A 21009-nucleotide genomic window follows, 5' to 3' on the forward strand; every position below is an offset into this window, starting at 1 on the left:
CAATGTGGGGCTGGAACTCATGAACCCGGAGATAATGACCTGAGCTGAAGTCCAATGCTCAATCAACTGGGCCACCCAGGCACCTACCACCTTTGTGTTTTGAGGTTGAGATATTCTCATGAGGCAAAGCTAAATTAAACAAATCCAATCACATTTTTGTGATTATGATATACATGGACTTACCTCCATCACCTTATTTTGTTTACTATTTTACATGTTTTTTTTTTCCATTTAACTTTTCTGCTCAAGTTTTCTAATTTGCTTTTTAGTCCTTATTAGTTTAGAAATGTGTTCTATTTCATTACATATAACATTTGTCCTTTTATTTTTAATATCCTTTCCTAACATAAAATCTAGAATTAAAGAATATCTCTGTCCTCTCAAAAAGATTAGAACAGTTTAATTTCCAACACACTTCTCATTCTTTTATGTTAGTTGTATAGTATAGTATTTTAGATTCTGCTTTCTTTAAACTCCTCAAAATAAGATGTTTTGGGGGGGGTTCTTTTTGTTTGTCTTTGCAATTAAAGCTTATTTAGTTTTACCGAAATATTTAACATTTCTTTGGAGAGAATTCCTTTTTGAATTGTAGCTCTTTCCTCAGAATACTTTTTTGTAATGAAATACATAATTTAATATTTATTTCAGCAAAGTCCACAGATTGAAAAAGCTCTCAAACTTAATCTGAAAAAAATTTATTTTACCTTCTCTCTTAACCAATCATTTAGCTGAGTATTAAAGCCAATTTGTTCACTCATTTCTCCTGAGCCTTTTGAAGGTATCTTTCCATTACCTTGTGCAGCTTTTGATGATAATAAACAATCTGTTGTCATTCTGATTACATTTCCTTACTAGGTGATTCGTCTTTTCTTTTGAAATATTTGATTATTTTCTTTTATCTTTTATGTTCTTCAGTTTCACAACACCATGACTAGTTGTAGATTTAATTTTATTTTGTTGCTCTGGATCTTTGTGTCAATTTAATCCAAAATCTCATGTGACAATTGTGACAAACTTTCAAGCAATAAGTCTGCAAATATTGACTCGCTCCTAGTCTCTACCTCTCCTAGCATACTTTTCAGACAGATGTAGGATTTTCTCATTTTGTCTTCCACATATCTTAATATTTATCCATTGTGATGGTTAATTTTATGTGTTAATGTGATTATGCTAAGGTGCCCATTTGTTTTGTTAAACACTAGTCTAGATGTTACTGTGAGATATTTTTTAGATGTGATCATATCCAGATTTGGAGGAGCAAAGTTTCTTGTGTTGCCTCTGCTAAGTCTTCATCATGGTTTGATTCTTCATAGAAGTGGGTTGGTTTTTTGTTGAAGACTTGTGATTTTTAAGTTATAAAAATGTCTCTACAAATGTTGCTTCTCCTGACGTCTTAGGAGTTTCTGTGGTTCTCAGCTAAATGTCTCATTCTTGGACCTTCTCTGACCACTGGCTCCGTGTAGTGCTCTTGATTCCCATCCACTCCTCACTCCACCATCTAGATCAACTTTCATAATTATAAAATTTCATAGAGTACTATTTATTTGATATCACTTCTCTGAGTTTGTAATTATACTTTTATTAGTATGATTACTTGACAAAAATATGTGACCCCCCCTTACCCTCAATAGACTCTTAGCTCCATGAGAACAGGGAATATATGTTTTTAGTTCACTACTTAATCCCTAACACTTGGCACAGTGCCAGATATATAGAAGTCATTCACTTAAGTTAAATATGTTTGTAGACCAAATGAATGAGCAAATAAATACACCCTTGTGTCCTGCTAACCATGAAAAATTTTCTCCTGGATGTGTTTCATTCAGATATTGAATAGATCAGAATTATTGAAACTTTTTTATTCTCTCCTACATCTCCTATTATTGGTGCTACTATGGCTAAAACACTCAAATACCTGACATATCCAAATAAAGATATATTACTAATTATAGTTTCTGAGTTTTTGAAAATTTGTAGTTGGAGTCATGTAAAAACACCAAAAGTTGCCTTTTATAAGTCCACAAAGTATATGAGTTTCTCCAGTAAAGGAATTGCAAACTCTCCTCTTCATGGAGAAAGGTTAGATCAGAGTGAATGACATGAGGTTGTTGCAAACTGGAATGAGATTCTAATTCATGGTTTTAGGAAAGTTGATCTTTATTTCAAGTTGGAAGACTGCAGGCCAGGGTTGTCTTAATGTTCAAGTGAGATGTTTGGTGCCAGGAAGCTCTTGAATTTTAGAGAAATTGGGGTACCTAGGTGGCTCAGTCGGTTAAGTGTCCAACTTCATCTCAGGTCACGATCTTGCGGTTTTTGAGTTCAAGACCTGCCTCGGGCTCTGTGCTGACAGCTCAGAGCCTGGAGCCTGCTTCAGATTCTGCGTCTCCCTCTTTTTCTACCCCTCCCCCACCTAGGCTCTGTCTCTCTCTGTCTCTCAAAAATAAGTATTAAAAAATAAATAAATAAATAAATAAATAAATAAATAAATGAATTTTAGAGAAATAGCATGAGAAGTTTCTACTTTTTATAACAAAATATTATGAAACTGTTAATGTTAGAGCTTAAATGAAACTGCTGGTACCTCTCTCTGGCATTCTTCAAAATCCCTATGTACTACCATAGTCATCAATGGATGTAAATTTCTATACCAAATTCTGAAGTCAAAGAACGATCCTCCTTGCTTCATTACTAGTTGATGACATCTTATACTGGCTTCAGCTTCATGTTGATAGGTGTGTGTGTGTGTGTGTGTGTGTGTGTGTGTGGTCGTGTGTGTGTGTGTTTATGTGAGAGAGAGAGAGACAGTATTCTGATGGTCCCAAACATTTTAGCCAGCTAGCTTTTAATAGTAGTATTCTTTAATTGTTTGGGTATCCCTTCTGAAGAATTGGCATCCTTGTCAAGTCAGTGGTTAAATAACTTGGTTGTTCAATATTTTGACTTGTGTGTTTGTACATATGTACATATGTACATATCCAACATGAGGTTGGATGGAAGGATAAATGAGTGGGAAAGCCACTTGTTGCATGCATTCATCTGGTTGAATCAACCCATTTATGACTTCTGAACAATGAACTGAATTTCTCAAATAGTCACACCTTGACATCAAAAATAACCATGTCTATAGACCTGTTATAGTGTATCACTTATGGGGAACTTAAATTAATTTTCATTTTAGAAGCACATACCTTAAATGTTTTAATTTACTGTAAATACAAAGCAAAAATTTTAATCAGAGCATAATCTCATTATTGCAAATTTAATGGCTGGCCAATTACAAATGGCCAGTAAATCTTTTCTTTTATGATTGTCTTTTTTTTTTTTATTTCAGCCTTATAAATAGTCATCTGGCATTAAATATTTGTGATCTAGGCCAGTAACCTTTTTCAATCTCACAGGACCTTTTTTAATTAAACTATATCTTTGTCCCATGTCTGTAATCCTCTCACTGACATTTTATATACAAGACACCTTGCTGAAAAAAGGTCAAGCAGTACAGTTATAAATGGAAAAGAGATTAAAAGAATTCTCAAGCCATGGTGTGATCTAAGAGCGAGTTAAATATGGAGCAGTACTTAGTAGACCTGCTCAGTAGACAAGGAGGAATCCTCTGGGTAGATTTTAATGATTGGAGCAGCAAAGCAAATGAAAATTACTTTTACGACAAAAATGAAAATTACACATTTTTTTCATAGCCTTCCATAATTATTGTGAAAGACCATGAGGCTTTAATAGTCATAAAATGTTTAGGAAAACAGTTGGGAAATACAGTCATGATGTTTGTATAATTCTTGCCTACAAAGACACTTTTGTTGCTCCGTAAACCTTGCAAATGTCAGTCTTGTGTTAAGGTTAATTAACTCTAGAAGTAAAAGAAACATGTTGAAACTTATATGCATCAGTGAAGAGTAAGAAAGAAATGCAAAAACTGAGTAAGGAAGAGAGAGTGAGCAAATGCCACATCACTGAAAAATCTATTTTAGTAAGTATATATCAAAGAGTAGCTATGTGTTTGGAAGGTAAATACATTCACAGAAGTGACTTACATTATTTTCACCAGAACATTAAGCAGAAATTGAAAACGGATTTTTCCCCCTTAATATTCTCCAGCTGGCATGTTATGACTAAAACTTGCTGAATCCATGCCACACTGTGATGCTTTTAATGGTGTACATGGGTACAACTAAACAATACATTACTCGTAATGTCTGAAATAACCCTAGCAAGGCATGGTACTCAAGTGTTGAAATACCACTCTCTGTTTCTCAGAGGTTGCTTAGTTATACCCAAGAGGCCAACCTTCTCTGAAAAGCCTTTACTGCTAATTTCTTTCTGTCACTTTTATATAGTCCAGTAATAAAAGGGTACCCTTTCATTCCTATGTCATCAAAATGGTGTTATTTAGATGTTAATGCTTGAGGCATAGCAGTTGACACAGGACCTTTAATCATAGGACTTCTGCTTTCAGGGTTCTTTGTTTATAAATGGTCTACTTGGTCGCAAATATCCTTTAATTTTTTAAGAGAAAAGAAGATAGAAAATAAAATAAAAATAAAATAAAATAAAATAAAAGTAGAACTTTAACTGACTTGAGCTAAATCTCTTTTGGTGTCTCCCATACTTTGGGTTTCTGGACAGAATCTTTGTCAGTGCTAAATGAAAAGGTTACTGTGTGCAGTTTCTTTCAGCTATTATAAGACTTCTGGCAGTGACTAAACTGTCAGGTTCCAGCAGGCCAGTCCCTGTTCAAAGTAATGGGATGCTGTGTTTGAGAAATGTGATAGCTAACGGCCTGACACTATGATGCTTGTGACCCAGCCTGAGACCCAAGCTTCGAATCAGCTATCAATCCGAACAATAAGAACAGTTTGTATACATAAAAAACTGTTTGTACATTTGCTTAACAGGAAACTATTTTCACTTAGTAAAGCTAGTTATGCTTTTAAAAATCAGTGAAATCAAACAAGTTCATTGAGTTTTGATCATTTTCAACATGTTCTGTTGGAATCAGTTTTTTTTTTCTTTCAAAATGTTCATCTAGAAAAAATTTTAGACTCTGACCAATTGAAAAGATAGAAAAATTCAATTAATCAAATAGATGCTTTTTCTAAATAAAAACTTTCAACTAATTTTCTCAACTGACAAAAATGACTATTTGCCAATGGTTATGTTGCTATGCAGTATGGGTTAAACTTTTGTCTGAGCTCATGCAAAATGAGCCAGGCCAGTCAAAACAAATTGTGTATTTGATAAATGATATTTTTCAGTTTGCTTTCTCAACAGATTAACCTGTCAAATAGTCAAACACAGATCTACTGTGAGATAAATTATGAAGAATAATCTATTGAATTATATTCTGTGCAAAGCACTTCCCAATAGCTCTATTATTGTTGGTGTTGCCATCGTTGGTGTGTTGAAGTTCAGGAAACTAAGATCCAGGGAGGCTATGTAATTTGCCTAGGGTCATAAAAGTAGTGAGTTGGTTTATCTCTAACTTCATGTTTTCCAAAACTCTCAATACTTGCTTCCATTTATTAATCTGGCTGCACTGTCTACAGAAATAGTGGTATTTTTCCCTTTTTTATCATATTGCCTAGATATAATAGACAAGGCTTTAATTTTATTTTGTCTACAGACCTGTGGAATGAACAACTGAGAATATCAAATAATGGCATATGTTAAAATTATATTCAAGGAGTTTTGTTTAAGAAGAAAAGCACGTAAATTTTATTCTAATGAAAGGTATATATATAATAAACAGCATTTAAAAATATAAATATAGAATGTGTTTCTCATGATTTATATTTGAGGTTTTCCTTATTTTCCCCCTGCTTCTTAAAAGCTGTGATTTTCCATGACTCTACAGATATTCAGAAAAATATGTTCACTACTGGAAAAAGAACAAAATATTTGTGATATGGTAAATACACTAGGAATTTGCTAGATGGTGCTGCAACATATATTTGTAATATTCTACTAAAAGTATCATTTGAATAGGAACTTTTCTTGAAATTAGAATATTCACATCGATATTAATATTTGTAGTCTTCTTATTATGATATAGGCACTATTTTTTTAAAAACAAAATTGTGCTATACTTTCAGCCCCTAACAATATTTCAACCTCCATTTTTATTAAATTTGGGCTATATTTAACAAATTAGCTTTTTATGTTTATAGAATATTTTAACATATAGACCAGGCTCAACAGGCCACTGCATGATAGCAAAGATTAATCTGTAATACTATGTTTCTTGGAACATAGCTAATTTTTTCAGTCATATCCTAGTAGAAGCTGAAAATAGTTCAAAATCAGATGATTTAATTTTAAGTGTGCTAACTCAGAGCAAAGCAAAATTACTTTAGATGCTCCAGTAATCTGAAATGTAAAACTGTCCACTATATATTACTTTTTTTCCCTTAAGTAAATATAAATTAAATAAATTAAAAGAAACAGAAAAAGAAGTGTTTCTTTTTTTAAAGCCAAAAATCTTTTTAACATCAAGGTATTATCTCTACTATGGCCATCAACCACAATCATGTGTTTGTACTATCTAGCCTACATTCTAGGCAATGTCCTACAAAACTAAGTTCAATCGTAGAGAAGTAGGGGCCACATATATAGGGAGAAATGGGTGGCTGTGTATGTCAACATTGCCTAATTGATTTCACTGCAGATACCATTATAATATCTTTTAATCTTCAAAGCACTGAGGATCAATATGACCTTGAAAATAAAAAGAGATAAAACCAATGAATTCCTTTTTTCCAAGGCTGAGGCTCTCAGGGTCCAACCTTTGAAAAGATTCTCAAACCAAGTACAATGAAAAAACAACCAGATATGCCAGAAGAGAAAATATCAATTAAATTAATATTTTAATTTAACTCTTTACCCTGGAAAAAAGATATAGTCTCCACAAACATTCTCCTCTCATAAAAATATACTGATGATGCAACAATATTAAACAATATGTATTGAATTAATAAGTAGGGTAGTACTTTATCGTCAAACTAATTGAGGATGACATCACATAGGTAAATAGTAAGATTATGTTGTAACATTCCCAACACTTCAAACCCTGCTTAGTATGAGACAGAAATTTCTACACAAGAGGAAATTTAAATTGCTATTCCAGAATTTTTATATGGCAGACTAGTTGTTATAACTCTTTTACTGAGAACAATTAGAAAAGCCAGATAATTGGAAAGTTCACAAAGCAGCAACAAAGGTTTTGAGGGGCACAGAGGTGAGTCTGACATTTGACTTTCCTTTTTCCTTCAAGGCAGTACACCAATTCCTAAATAGCTAAGAAGCTGAGCAAAGCTTACAGAAGACTCACAGTTATAGATAGAGAGACAAAAACTGAAATACAGATCTTAGGAACAAAGAGGCACCCTGGTAATTACTCCAGGGTTTTAGTTGAGAACCCTGAGGGGTTAGCCTAGTAGTAGAACTATCAAAAATAGCCTTCAAAAATGAAAGTGAAATAAAGACATGGCAAGAGGAACACCTAAGGAATTAGCATCTGCAAAATAGCACTAAAGGAACTACTAAAAGAATTGAGTGGGGGCGGGCAGAAAATTAAAAATTGCAACTGGAAACAAGGAAATTCAATAAAGAATAAAGAAAAAGGGAGAGTACGAGTAGGTGGTTAAATGAAAATGAATATCAAATATACAAAATAATGCTAATATCTTGTGGGATTTTAAATATATGTATAATTAAAAGACTGGGACCATGCATTTGTCGAAACTTAACCTTAAGACACAAAGACCAAGACTTTAAATGAATTCAATTTAAAAAATTAATTAGGATATTGTGGGCTTCAGGATGGAATACAGATTGTGACAAAATACTGTGGTACAGATGTATGACAACCGCATTGGAACAAGTGGGGGAAATATTTACCTAACTTAGGAGATGAGAAGGCACCATAAGACTAAGGACTAAAAGAACTAATACAGCACTGTGCTGTAGTTAATATAGATATTTTCCATGGGTATATAGGTATACCCATGGATATATAGGCTAACAATTCTGATACATGTATACTGGGATTGAGCAAATAAAATATGCCAATAGATGATGGGTAGCGGGAGCAAGGTTTCTTACAACTAGAGGGAGAGGTTATAGATAAGAAAGAAAGCTAGAATGAACAATATGGTGCTGGATGAGAGTCAAAGACTTCAGTATAAGCTCATATTTAGCTTAATATAGGTACAGATGATTACATATAGAAATAATTATAGACACACCTATATACATAGGTTAGTACACCACATATATTTTCTAGCACTGTCTGCTGAGAGGAACAGAATCCTCAGTAGCAACAAGTATACTTAAGTTCTAGATCTTGATTCCTAATAGCACTTTCCAATAAAAGGAACTAGGAATCCTTGAAGAATGACTGTTTCTAGACTAGGACAGGGAATATACAAGGAGAGTCTGGATAATCTTGTAGTGCCAGAAAGTAAGGAATTATTCAAAACACAAAATAATGGGGTTATGTCAAAGGGACACAAGAACCAAATGAAAGAGTTCCCAATGGTCAAAGCTGGAACAATTTGAGCACTAAAAATAATGAAATATTGAGTTATGATCTGAAGTATAACATAAATACCAGTGAGTCCATACTTATGTATGTGTATAAATAAATGGTTGAATAACTAAATGGGGGAAAAAAAACAAATTTCCCATACAGAAGAATTATAAATAATTTACATAGGGGCTCCACCATCAAGGAGGTGATGCATGACACCCTACTCCTTAAGTGTGGACTGAGCATAGTGACTTAGTTCTAAAAAGTACGGGGGCGAGGGGGGGGGGTGGGAAGAGTAACTTTACATTGTAGAAATGTGACAGACTTGAAGTTGTCACTGTCAGTTATAATTCACACTCTTGGCACGTAATGAGAATGGCACTTTACCTCTGTGATCTTCCTTCCAAAAACTCACCTCTACCCATAAGAAAAATATCAGACAAATCCAAATTGAAGTACCTGACCTGTACTCCTCAAAATCCTCAATGTCATCAGAAATGAGGAAAGCCTCTCTCTGCCCCTCCCCCATTCATGCTCTGTCTCTCTCTGTCCCAAAAATAAAAAATAAAAAAAAAAAAAAACGTTGAAAAAAAAAAAAAAGAAATGAGGAAAGCCTGAGAAACTGTTCCAGTTAGAGGAGCCTAAAGAGATATGACAAGTAAATAAAGATGTGAATCCTGGTAGCAACTTGGAACACAAAGACAACATTGGGTAAAAACTAAGAAAATCTGAATAATAGTGTATCAATATCAGTTAATTGGTTATAACAAAATAGCATAATAATATAAGATGGTAACAAAAAAGGAAATGGGCAGTTGAATATATGGAACCTTTATCAATATTATTGCAACATTTGTATAAATTTAAAACTATCCCAAAATAAAAGTTTATTTAAATGCTCAAAAAGATATGTAAACTACTGGGAAACAGCACACAAGATGGTGAGGAAGTGTATAAATAAAGTCAGAGTTTTCTAGGATGTTGTCTCATCTCACAAGTGGTAAAAGTATTATATTAGATATCTAAAAGTCAAGGGAGCATTTGTAATTTCTGGGTTAGCCAGGAAAAGAAAAGACTGTGTAAGTAACACATTCATACAGGAGAAAAATTAAAAACAAAATAATTAAAATAGAGTAATCCAAAAAAAAGATAAGATTCTGGAAATTGAAGAACATAAAACAGTTTATAAAAATAGAAATACAAAGTAAGGTGGTAGATTTAAGTGCAACTACATTAGTAATTATTAGATTTAGTCACATGAAATTTCAGGTGTTTGTGAAGGTGGCAGTTGCATATGATTCATCCTAATGCACTAAAAAAATTGAAATAAGTACTCCAATTAAAAAAACAAAGGTTGCTATTTTGGATGAAAAATGCAAAAGCATGCTACTTATGAGAGACACACCCTAAATATAAGAGTACAGAAAGATTTAAAGTAACAGGGTGAAAGAGCTGTGCTCCGTAAACACCAAACCTAAGAAGGTTGATGTAGCTCTATTGATATCAGCAAAAGTAGATTTCTTTAATTTTTTTAAATGTTTGTTTATTTTTGAGACAGAGAAAGAGGCTGATCATGAGTGGGGGAGGGACAGGGAGAGAGGGAGACAGAATCCGAAGCAGGCTCCAGGCTCTGAGCTGTCAGCACAGAGCCCGATTCAGGGCTCGGGTTCACGAACTTCAAGATCATGACCCGAGCCGTAGTTGGATGCTTAACTGACTGAGCCACCCAGGCACCCCAGGAAAAGTAGATTTTAAAGCAGGAAGAGTTACTAAAAATAAAAAAGGTCATGTCCTAGTGTTATTTTCTACCGGGAAAGGATAACAATTCTAAATTTTTATGCACGTAATAATGGCTTAAAAATATATAAAATAAGAAAATAACATAAATGAAAAGCAGTGAAATCTACAGTCAAGTTATCAGAAATTCTAAGACCTTCCTCAATAATTGAAAGAACATGTAGATTAAACATTAAAAACAATAAATTTGACTATAATGAACATTAAGAGAACACTGAATGCAACTGTAGAATATTTTTTGAGAGCATATGAATCACTTAATAAAATTTAAACATTACAATTCTCAAGCAAAGATTGAAGCCATACATACAATTGAACATCAATGACAAAAAAGACAAATAGAAATAGATCCAAATATTTTGATATTAAAAAATTACTTTTGGATAACCATTGGGTAAAAGAAGAAATCACAGGGAAAGTTAGAAAATATTTTGACTGAAAGATAATGTAAAAATCATCTCTCAAAACTTGTGGGATACACTAAAATGATAACTTGAATACAGTTATCCAAGAAATCTGAGGCTTTTTGCAAAGGAAGAACTTCTGAAATAATACCATTTATGAAAGCTGAAATAGGAGGAATCAAGAAATCTGAATAATTCTGGGCCAAGTTAAGAAAACAAATGTGTAAATAAAATCCTTTCTCAAAAGAAAATATATATTTTATATGTATTTATATTTATATACATTATATATATATGTATAAATATATTTTATATACATATATAAAATATACATTTTATATACACACATACATTCACACACATATATACATGCCTACAGTTGCATATGTTTGATAATTTTAATACTCATTCATAATAAAACTCTAAGTTAGCTAAGAATGGAACTAAGTAAACTAAGAAGGGAATTTTACTAATCTGATAAAGGGACCTACAATAAATCTTATTGCAAACACCAGACTTATGATGGAATATTATGTTTTCCTTCTGAGTTTAGACCTGAGAAGAGGATGCCTGCTCTCACCTCCCATATTCAATATTGCATCAGAGTTCCTATCTAGTGGAGTAAGACAAGATAAAGAAGTAAAACTGATAAAGATTGGAAAGGAAAGAAAATGCTATTATCATTCACAATTGCATTCACTATTATATATTCAAAAAATTTAATTATTATAAGCAAGAAAATATGGCAAAGTCACTAGAGTTGATCGTCATTACTTATGAATTCAGTATTCCTGAATTCTTCTATTTGTTAAAATTGATTTGTGATGCCAAAATCAATACCCAGAAAACTTTCATAACCATTTGTGAACATGCACAAGAGGGTGAAAAATTTGAGTTGCCCAACGTGTATGCTCCCAGCTGAGGTCAAACAAGGTGCTATTCTGCCTTCTTATTTCAGCTCTCACACTATAAATGACAGTCCATTTTGTGGCACAAGTTTTACACATTTTGTACTTTTGTTGGTGATGTTGCTGTTTAAAATGAGCCCCAGTGAACTCGCAGCTGAAGTGTTGTACTGTACTCCTATGTTCAAGAAGGCTGTGATCTGCCTTAGAGAGAAAATACGTGTGTTAGGTACACTCCATTCAGTCATGAGTTATAATGCTGCTGACTGTGAATTCAGTGTTAATGAATCAATTATATATATTAAGTAAGATTTCTTTAAGCAGAAACATAAATAAAACAAAGTTATGCATTGATTGCTTGATGAAAATGTGACCAGACGGAGGCTCACAGAAATCTGACTCTTTTCCCAAGGGGAGCCATGGTTCAGTATTCGCTAATTCAATGTTCATGGTGATTTTATGGAACATCAAAAAAAATTTATCAGGAACAAGCAATTAGAAAATGAAAATGTTGAGATACCATATGTAACAGTTTTAAAAATAAAGAAATTTAGGAATAATCCTAGCAAAGGATAAATAAGACTCTATACAAAAAAAGTTTAAGATATTATTAGGAGAGATTAAAGGAGCTACGTCTTTCCTGTCCTAAGCCTCATACAGACACACATCCATAATATGCATGGAAATACAATTTCATAACTTGCCTTGTGTTTTCCTTATTGCCCATAACCGTCTAAGTCAGACTTGTCTTAAATATCTGTAGTCAGATTTGGTGACAAATTCTGATTCAAATTTAAAGCACTTTCTTGAACAAATATGTAACTTACTCAGCTTTTTCAAAAATCAGTATCCCCAAATCTGCTTTTGGCTGCTGAAACATTTTCATTTTTAAGATTTCCACATTAAATCAAAATCTCTTCAGTGGATGGAATCTGAAGGTACATTTTACTAATGCCTGTTAAGGAAGGTCCTAGCAGAATGGGAGGAGGCAGGATGGGCAGATTACAGGAGGGGGGACATAAAAAGACAAATGTTGTATTATAGTGCCTTACAAACCCTATTCACACTCACAGTGTACTTCCTTTTATTAAAATTAAACCCCTCATATGGCAATTAAAACCTTTTTCTTCTTTCTGAACTCCCAGAAGAATGGAGAAAAGTGATGCTTTATTAAAGCAAGTTCCTTAAGGGAAGTCTGCTATGAAGATCTTGCTTCCTTTTACATGGTCTAAATCTACCTCTGTTTTCCACTGTGACCCCATTTTTGACTCATGAATCAGCTTTACTGCTTACTGAGTCTTTTCAGTCACTTTTCTTCTGAATCATTATGGGTATCATTAATATAAAGCTGTTACTTAGTCAATTTTGGGTTTTGCACTATTTGAGACACATACCATGTTATAGACTATAGATTCCCCAGTCCCCAAATAGGAAATAGCATATTTTTAAATGCTGTTCTTTGAGAGCTGTGTTTCAGTGTGTAATGTTAAGTTCTAGATGCTGAGAAAACATGCCTTCTCATATTCTTAAAACCCCTCAGGGGCCTCGATGTCTGAATGTTAGAAGAGAAACTGAGTCTGCATCACGCCTAATCATAACATATCCCAGATCAGGCACTGGGCTTCCTCTCCAAAAAACAAAATTATAAATTCAGAACCTGGAATCTTGCCTCGCTGACAATTCTTCAAGTGCTATTTTGTGGTGAATAAGAATCATTCATTTTCCCCTCATCTTCGCCAAGTGAATGTTTCATTGTTCAGCTGAGCTGACAGAACAGATGAAGGCGAAACAGGCAATACTCAAGAGCACAGTTACTGATAAATAATTACAACAAGGACATTATAATTATTTAATTAAAATCTGCGCACGGGGAGAGATTAGGAGTCTTTCAGCTTGCTACCTCATTTAGATGATACTAGTCATTAACCAATTTAGCTGGAGTCAGCGCCTAAATGTCCACATGCTCCACTTTATCTTTGAAACCTGTGCAGTCAGCAGCCATGGCTGCATGCTCTGTGTCCCACTGCTGGAGAGTACAGACACCCTCCTTAATAGCGTGGGGAGACACTTGCAAGTCTTAACTACCCATAACCATCTCATAAACCTTCTCTGGGATTCTGAAGGTTTTCCTTTGAAACATAGTGCCGGAAATTTTGGTGGCATTTACTCTTATTAGTAACATACTGAAACTTCTGCTAAAGAATAGAAATCAATAGAATACAGGTTCGATGAAGACTGTAATCTCTAAAAATATTTCTTCTCTGATGTATTGAAACCAACTGTTTTAAAGGAAGAGGGGGTTCATCTATGTGACAGTCCTACACCATCTACTCCAAGACTCCAGGATACTAATATTTCAATCTCTACATAGAAATTAAAGTCCTTGCTCTTCAGGCATTTCCTTTTTGAGTATATATATATATATATATGAAGAAAAAGGCAGCTACTACTTTATTACCACAGATGAGAATGTTGGGGCATGGGAAATAAGGGGGAGAAGCACTGATCTTAATTTTTTAATCCTAATTTGTTAATGGGGTCTCTCTCTCTCTCTCTCTCTCTCTCTCTCTCTGTCTCTCTCTCTCTCTGTCTCTCTCTGTCTTCCTCTCTCTCTTTCACACACACACACACTTTCTCTATTTATTTTGGTTTTACTTTGATTAGTCATTTATTTTACTCTGCGGTGGCCCAGTTCTGCAGATTCACCTAGTTTCTAAAAATGTAACAAATTACTTTATTTCTGAAATCAGCTTTAAGTAGGACATACTGGCAAATCAATACAGTCCCACCGGCCTCAGTACCTAAAAAAAAAGTAAGACCACTTAAACTATGGTCAAGTAAAAATTTTAATAAAAATAAACTATGTGATCCCTGAACCCTGGGCTACTTCCTTGAAAGTCTGATATGATATAGCCGCCCAAATTGGTGAGTCATCTCTGGAAATTTGAGAACCAATAACAATTTTTGACATTTTATGCAATCTGAAGAAGTTGTGTGACACAGGCTTCTGGTCTTTCAGTGCCTCACACAAAGTATAAATTTCAGAAATACTAACTGGTATTGATTTTGTATAACACACAGAAAACCAAATACACAAATACCCTCTTGCAAGAATTCTTTTATCTAATCCAGTTCTTTGACACAGGAGATTATTCTTCTACTCATATAGGAGAAACGAGATCTGGACTAAGTAGAAAGGGGAAGACTAGACAACTTTTAGGATTAGTTTTATCTGTATTAATAACTTCCTACCCATAGGTAGGCTTTTATGTTTTTTTCTTGTAAATTACGTCTTATAAAAAAAAACTGCTTTCCCTTTTACTCAACTTAAATACATACTCTGCTATAGCAATTCTTCCTACTTGTAGCAACCGATCTAGTTTCTGTCTCAGGGCTTTAACCCTTGCTCTTCCCTCTACCCAAAATGTTCCTTTTTTATGGACCTTTAAATTTCTAGCTCTTTTTTCTGATTCAGATATTAGTTTAACTATCACCTCCTCAGAGAGGTCTTCCCTTGTCTCTCTGCTAAAATAGGCAGCCATTTGTTGTTCTTCATCCTAACACCTACTTTTTGTTACCTTTATAGTACCCATCAGTATTTTTAATTACGTAAGTATTCATTTGATTACTATTTTATTGACTGTGTCTCTCTGTAGACTATCAGCTCCATGAATAGAGGTGCCGTGTTGGTCTCATCCACTGTTATAGTCCCATTGTTTGTTACAGTGCATGAAGGAATGGACCCCCAATCGACTTGGAAGTAATAAGTAGAAAGTTTTATTATTTAAATACCTTTGCTCCTGGGGCTCCTAGGTGATTTAATCAATCGAGCATCTAACTCTCAATTTCGAGGCATATTCCAGGATTATGGGATCAAGCCCTGCATGGGCTCTGTGCTGTGCAGGGATTCTGCGTGGGATTCTCTCTCTCTCTCTCTCTCTCTCTCTCTCTCTTTCTCTCTCTAAATTAATAATAAAATATAATAACTTTGCTCCTTTTATTTTACCTTTTTATCTAAGCTGGCTAAATTGTTGACTAGTGGTTGAATATTATTGGCAAGTATTGTCTGGATCTTTGTGCATTACCTTGTAATTTTTAACTTTACTCCTACAACGTTTTGTTTATTTTGACGTTGTGATATCTTTCTCTATTGAATCTCATTCTGTTTATTTGTTTAATGTTTAATTATTTATTTTTGAGAGAGAGAGAGAGTGCATGAATTGGGGTGGTTGGGGGGGCGCAGAGAGAGAGAATCCCAATAAGGCTCAGCACTGTCAGCACGGAGTCCTATGTGGGGTTTGATCTCATAAACAGTCAGATCTAGAGCTGGACATTTAACTGACTGAGCCACCCAGGTGCCCCACCATTCTGTTTATTTTTTACCACCTCTCTAATTGAAATCTATCTAATAAAAATATTAAAATATGCTATTTTAATTTTCCTTCATTTTTCTTATTTTTTTATTTCACTGGGATCCTGTTCTCTATCATTTATGAATAGTTCCCTCAAAGAAACCCTCAATTCATTTTCTAGTTTCAAAATCATCAAGTCAGTCACTGTAGAATCAATCCATCCATACTTATAAGATTACTTCAGCAATAAATGAAACTAAAACAATATTCTTAGTCTGTTATTCAGGGTGGGGGGCTCACTAGATTCCCTCCTTGGTTAAAGTAGGCATATATAATTTTCTCTGATGATAAACATTAAGATTTCCTAAATTTGTTTGTTTGCCTATTTTATAAGAGCTCTAAAATTCTACCCTGGGTAAATTTTTTTGTCATTTAAATAAAATAATGAACAAGACTTGAGCAATATTTTTGTTTATGCTAAATTAAAGTTACATGTCATTCTACATGAAGCAAAATATTCTCATGCGTTAAAAACATGTGTTTGGCCAAATCGTGGCAGTTTGGTAAATTATATTGTTCCTGGGATAGGGATGTTTAAGTTATTTGCAAAGAGAAGATGGCTCATAGCACAAGGTCTGCTACAGTCTTATTTTCCCTTTGTATATTATTGTAATGTAATTATGAGTATATTGACACTTTTCCTTGGCATATAATTTCTTTAACTATCCATGCACACTATGGCTCAAACCTCTCACAACTTTTTAAACCACAAAGTTGATCATATATTGTCACTTTCAATACTATGGATATCAAAGTTGTTGCTCTCTTTATCATGGAATGAAGAGCAGCTGGGAAAGTTGAAACACCAGGGCAACTTATTCAGTGTCTTATAGGTTGGGTATTATGACGTGGCTGTGAAATCTTGTTTGGAGTTTCATCCATTCTTAGAGTGGGTATAAGAGGACTGTTTATACATATGAATCAAAATTATTTTGTTACCCAGTATAAAGAGTTTTCCAATTCTCCACTATTTTGAATTTTGCATATATTTCCTAGTCCGAGACCTAGATACTTAATATTTGGTTAGGTGTCTTATTTTGTAATTTTGATCAAAGCATTCATGAAGATGCCTCCAAAATCACTATACAATAGTGAAACACACAAACCTTGTTAGAATCTCAAATATCCCAATTTTACCCTGCGTATAAGTATTTCTGCATTGTCTTATTTTCTTACCTCTTCAGATGGTGATCATCATGAGAGAAGTGATTTTTTCTCATTCCTTTGGTGTATCTCTAAAGTTCCTACTCTGAGCCTTGGACCTGTAAGTACTCATTCAACATTTGTGGGGGAAAAATTGTATTAAATATCCTGTTATGAATGACCAACTTTAAAAATGCATAGGATATGAAATAATCTGACATTTTTAAGGTAAAAACTCATAAAAGCTATCGAGACTCTAAAATATCAGTCTGTAACTCTTTTTTTTTTTTTTTTTTGAGTTTCCAATCTAAACCACTTGTTTAATAGAGGCTTTCCATCCAGACAACCTATTTAGAAGAGATACCTATTTCTGAAATAGTGCCAGAAACCTGTGAGGTCAGACTCGATATCATGCAAAAGATTAGCTGAGTGAAAAAAGAAAAGCCCACATGCTCTTAAAAACCTTCAACACAAATAATCAGCAGCAATAATTGCAAAGAAAAAAATGTAGCTAATAACACAGTCAATCTCTTACAGATGAACTGGCATTACAATTTCTGAAATATCACTGTGAAGTTTTGCTTCTCAACTTGTGGTTGACTCTCTTTATTAATGTAACCTCTTGGGGGATGATATTACATCACCTTGTACGTGCGATCTGCACATGGTTGTTAAAGACCTTTAAATCTAATGTGCACTGACCTCTTGAACATTTGCTCTCGCTGGTGGTTTCCAATTTCTTCTATATCAAATGGTGACCTTAACATTCTAACTCACAGATATAACTATTAGAATTGAGCTGACATGATAAATGACTACTCTTGCCATCCTGGTCATATTTTTATTTTTCAAAGATTCAGTTGATAGTTTGGTCTTTTCAGTTTGCCTTTTACTTCTCCTGAATAATGGCCATTTCATTATTAATTTGCATCCCCCACAGAAGAAAAAGAAATACTCAAATAATTTCATTACCAAATATAATCTCTGAAAGTCATTGTTTGATAGTATTGATCAATTATTTGATTTTTTTCTCAAAATTAATCCAGGAACAGTATATGCAACCATGTATACCCATGATTATCTAAAAATCTGCTATATTTCTTTCATATTTGCAGATTTCATCATTTACCTATTATGCCTAGTTCTACTGTTCTCACAATTATCTACAGTTATTTTTAAAAGCCTTCATGATTTAGGCAACTATCAAAGTTTTCTCTAGTCCTAATTCACCATAGGTTAGTTTCCACAGTTTATCCCCACTGTTGATGTTTATCTTCCTGCTACCTGATCCTAAATATGTCTGAACCCACATCCATTCTCTCCAGGCACTGTCATCACCAAACTGTCTGTCCTTGATTATCATCAACAGCAGAACAGCCCTGTCCTAGCTTATGACAATAACAAATTGAGACTCATCCTTCAGTTATGTTCACATAAATTATCTATACTACCTAAAAGATTATTTTTCACTTAGCAAGATTTTAGAAACTCTAATTAACATATTATGTTTAGTCTAGATATCCATCAATTGGCTTAACTGAATTTGTAGCTATATGATTGCCTAAATAAACTTGATATATAACTACAGCATAGTCAGATAAAAATTTTTAATGTTAATGAGGATTTGTTTAATGGACAATAATAGTTCCATTATTTAAACACTAAAAGGCTAAGTGCTATAGCCAAAAATTAAACTAAGCTATTTCTTGAATTATTAATTTGCTTCCATTTAGGTGTCCTCCTTAGAACATTTTATAATCTGAAACAATTTTGACTCTTTCATGATCATTAAATTTTTACTGAAAGAGTTAAACTATTTTCTGTCTAATACACCTCCAAAAATAGCCTTATTTAACTTGACAAACACAGTCCAATACATATTTAAGCTATTTTGAAAATAATGGAAAAATCTTATTAATAACTGTTTTCTCTTGTGGGGTGTGGTGAGTAGTAATTTAGGGCAGATGAGAGCAAAGCAATTTAACATTTCCCTTGTTAGTTCCTTTGACCTACAAGTTTGGAGGTCTCTGCAACACCCTTGAGCTTTTTCCACAGGATAAAGTAACGGTTGCTAGGACTTTGCCAAAAAATTCTCTGTTTTGCTGTTAGGTTCTACTTATATCTCGTTCAGGCATTTCTTTCTTATATTATTTCTGTCTGCAAGAAGAGGAAAAAAAATGTGTGTGTGTGCGTGCACATTGCTTGTAGATATTATATATGGTATATACAGTTAACCCTTGCACAACATGGGTTTGAACTCCAAAGGTCCACTAATATGTGGATGTTTGTAAATAAATACAGTACAATATAGGTGTATAATCCCTTCCTTATGATTTTCTTAATAACATTTTTTCTCTACTTTGTTATAACAATACAGTGTATAATACATATACAAAATATGTGTTATTTTTCATGTTATTGGTAAGGCTTCTTTCTGGTCAATAGTAGGCTATTGGTAGTTAAGTTTTGAGGAGTCAAATGCTTTATGTGGATTATCAACTCTGCTAGGGGGCCAATGCTCATATCCCTGCATTATTTAAGGGTCAACTGTATTAAATTACAGGTAGCATAGATCTATATTATATATGTTTCTTTCCACATAAATTGTCTCTTGGCTAAAGTTGATATTGCTCAAAGGAATGATGCCCTTTAACTTGATCTTATGTAATGAATCTATGTGTCCGATGAGTTAGGAATATATATTGCCCTTACCTTAAACAGCATGGCCATTTTCTTTAACCCACTTATGGAGTTACCTCTCACCATGGTTCCCATTTCTCTCTGTCTTGGCTCTTCAACCAGGTCAAGAGAAAAAAAAAATCATGCAAGTATATTTTTGAGGAAACCAGTAAATGACTACTAGCAATAACTTATTGAAGTAAACTACTTGATTACCTTCAGGGCTTCTCTGAACCCTTTTATATTCTGGGTTTGTGGTGACTGCCTATTTTCACAATTCAGAGCAAATGCCAAATCAAAATATTATCCAGTGAAAAACGTTCAGAGCTGTGAGTCAGCCAGCCCACAGTGCAATTGGAATTCTACCCTTACCTAACTGAGAATTTTGATAATTCCTGAAGTTTCCTGTATTTCATTTTCTTTGTTCGTAACATGAAGTAGTTGGATTAAGTTATCTAAAATTTCCTGCTATTCAAAAGTTCTGGGGTTGAGAATACTGTAAACAGAATTGAGAAAAAATAGTTTGACTTCAGTCAATTTCCATTCTCACTTTGACCTTTCCTCCCGCTAGAGGCGCCAGGTGCACTCATTCTGCCCAAGGCCTCCTCAATGCATAAATTGCCGGCCTGACCCCTGACAAGTTTGAGCTGGTGACTTCTGAGCCTAGGCAAAGTCTGCTTTATTTTGAAATAGTGCCGACCTCCAATAAATGCAACCTGAAATGAAAGCAAACTCCTAATATCTAATCTTTTTTATCATAGTCTACTCTTTGATCTCTCTCATCAGCTCAGGAGTGTTTTACAGTAATATTGTTATCTAGTTGTATAGAAAACTGCCATTTTCACATATTTCAATAGCAGTTTAAATTACTACAATCTTTATACAAAGTAAATTGGTAATAAGCAACAAGAAGATTTCCAATTTTTTCATAATCTCTGACCCATAAGTTCAACATCTAAGACTTTGTTTTCAAGAAATATTAGGAGAGACACAAAAAAATATAAATACAACACTATTCCTAGGGAGGAGGGGGGTAGATTGAAAACAACAGAAATATCCAAAATATGACATCTGTTAAATAAATTATGAGTACCTCTGTAATGGGGCATTATATAGCCATAAAATTCATG

At 33.8% G+C, this 21009-nt stretch overlaps 1 long non-coding RNA gene across 2 annotated transcripts in view; it reads left to right on the forward strand.

The window, feature by feature from the left end:
• LOC123606732 overlaps window positions 1-21009 on the forward strand; it is a 190822-nt gene that overhangs the window by 80894 nt on the left and 88919 nt on the right. For both annotated transcript variants that reach the window (XR_006716472.1, XR_006716471.1), the window contains exon 2: window positions 17242-17321. This is a non-coding gene — a long non-coding RNA (uncharacterized LOC123606732). The remainder of the gene's footprint in view (window positions 1-17241; window positions 17322-21009) is intronic.

The sequence above is a fragment of the Leopardus geoffroyi genome, chromosome A2 (assembly GCF_018350155.1).
Source record: "Leopardus geoffroyi isolate Oge1 chromosome A2, O.geoffroyi_Oge1_pat1.0, whole genome shotgun sequence".
Classification (NCBI taxonomy): Eukaryota; Metazoa; Chordata; class Mammalia; order Carnivora; family Felidae; genus Leopardus; species Leopardus geoffroyi.